The sequence below is a fragment of the Chrysochloris asiatica genome, unplaced genomic scaffold, assembly GCF_000296735.1.
Source record: "Chrysochloris asiatica unplaced genomic scaffold, ChrAsi1.0 scaffold00632, whole genome shotgun sequence".
Taxonomy (NCBI): Eukaryota; Metazoa; Chordata; class Mammalia; order Afrosoricida; family Chrysochloridae; genus Chrysochloris; species Chrysochloris asiatica.
This window is the reverse complement of record NW_006409150.1, coordinates 228696-230540: the sequence shown is the minus strand read 5'-3', so window position 1 is coordinate 230540 and position 1845 is coordinate 228696. Positions and strand designations below refer to the sequence as shown.

At 39.4% G+C, this 1845-nt stretch overlaps 1 pseudogene; it reads right to left on the bottom strand.

The window, feature by feature from the left end:
• Positions 1 to 309: 309 nt before the first annotated feature.
• Positions 310 to 1565, bottom strand: LOC102841341 (annotated as a pseudogene).
• Between the last annotated feature and the right edge of the window lie 280 nt (positions 1566 to 1845).

Genomic DNA, 1845 nt, shown 5'->3' with positions numbered 1-1845 from the left:
AGTTTTTTGGGTTTGAGAATAATAATGATGCTGTACAATGGGAGAATTGAATACTGGAAATCCATGGCTTGCAATGGAAGACCTGCTTCATAGTGAATTATCTGCAGTCAACATGAGCAATTGCATGCTGAAGGGAAGATTTTGTTTTTTAAAAAAACTGTTTTTGAAAGAAATGCATAAGAAAAAATTGCTTATACCATATTCAAATAAATAAGATTGGATTCAGAAAATAATGCAGACTTTTCAGCTGAAGAAAATATGATTTGGATCTTCATGATTTTGAGCTCTATTTTTTATAAGTAACTCTCTCTAGTCTTGAGAAAAATCATTCTGTAATGTAGAGAATGTTTCTTGTTTGAAAATTTTTCTTAGCTCCTTCTTTATGTTCTTATTTCTAAGACTGTAGGCAAAGGGGTTCAGCATGAGTGTGACCACAGTGTACATCACTGAAGCTACTGCAGTGGCCCTGGAGTTTTAGTTAACAGCTAACTGAGATAAACTCCAAGAGCTGTACCATAGAACAAGGAAATGACTGAGAGGTGAGACCCACAAGTGGAAAAGGCTTTAGACTTGCCCTTGTTGTTGTTGTTGTTGTTGTTGTTGTTTTTAGGTGCCATCAAGTTGGTACTGACCCATAGCAACCTTATGCACAGCAGAACGAAACACTGCCCATCCTGGGCCAACCTCACTATGGTTGCCACACTTGAGCCCATTGATGCTGCCACTAGGCCAATCCATCTCACTGGTGGTCTTCCTCTTTTTCTCTGACCCTCCACCTTACCAAGAATGATAGATATCCTTCTCCAACGACTGGTCCATCCTGACAATGTGTCTGAAGTATGAGAGACGAAGTTTGGCCATCCTTGCACTTAGCTGATGAAATTCTCAAAATGAAGGACACAATTTAACTATAAGAGTAAAGGATCCCAGTAAGTGGAATAACACACAGAACTCCAGTTGCAAAATACATGACTAAGTTATTGAGGAAAGTGTCAGAACAAGCAAGTTTGACTACCTGACTAAGTTCACAGAAAAAGCAAGAGATTTCCAATTCTGTACAAAAAGACAGTCACAACACCATTAAGCTATGTAATAGAGGCTCCAGAGCACTCAATAACCAGAATGTTATAAGCAGGAGACCACAGAACTTGGGGTTCATTATGATCCTGTAATGCAGTGGGTGACAAATAGCCACAAACCTGTCATAGGCCATCACTATCAAGAAGAAATGGTCTAATCCTATCAAAAAAAAAGAAAAAATCCATTTGGATGAAGCAATCTTCATACGTAATGATGTTATTCTGCATCTGAATGTTCAGCAGCATCTTTGGGACAGTGGTGGAGGTGAAACAAATGTCTGTAAAAGAGAGGTTGGAGAGAAAGAAGTACATGGGTGTGTGGAGGTGGGAGTCCATGATGATGGCCAGGATGATGAGCAGGTTCCCAGTGAAGGTGACCACGTACATGGACAGGAACAGTCCAAAGAGGAGGGGCTGTAGGCCTGCCAGATCTGAGAGCCCCAAAAGGATACATTCTGAAATATGTGTTTGGTTTCCTGGTACCATGTAGCGATGAAACTACTGGAAAAGAGAAAAGACCAAAGCAAACTTTGTCATAATGAAAGAACAAAAAATTGACAGAGGTGCTTTGTTTATATTCTTTTTGTTGTTGTGTCAGTGATTCAGTTCTCACTCATAATGAACCTGTATAGTATTTTCCAAGAAAGACGGTTGGGTTTGAACTGTCAGCTTTGCAATTATCAGTCTAGTATTTCTCCTACAGCACCAAAAATGACTTTATAATTTAAACGTGTTTAACTAATTCATTGGAGTCCTGGTGTGGTGC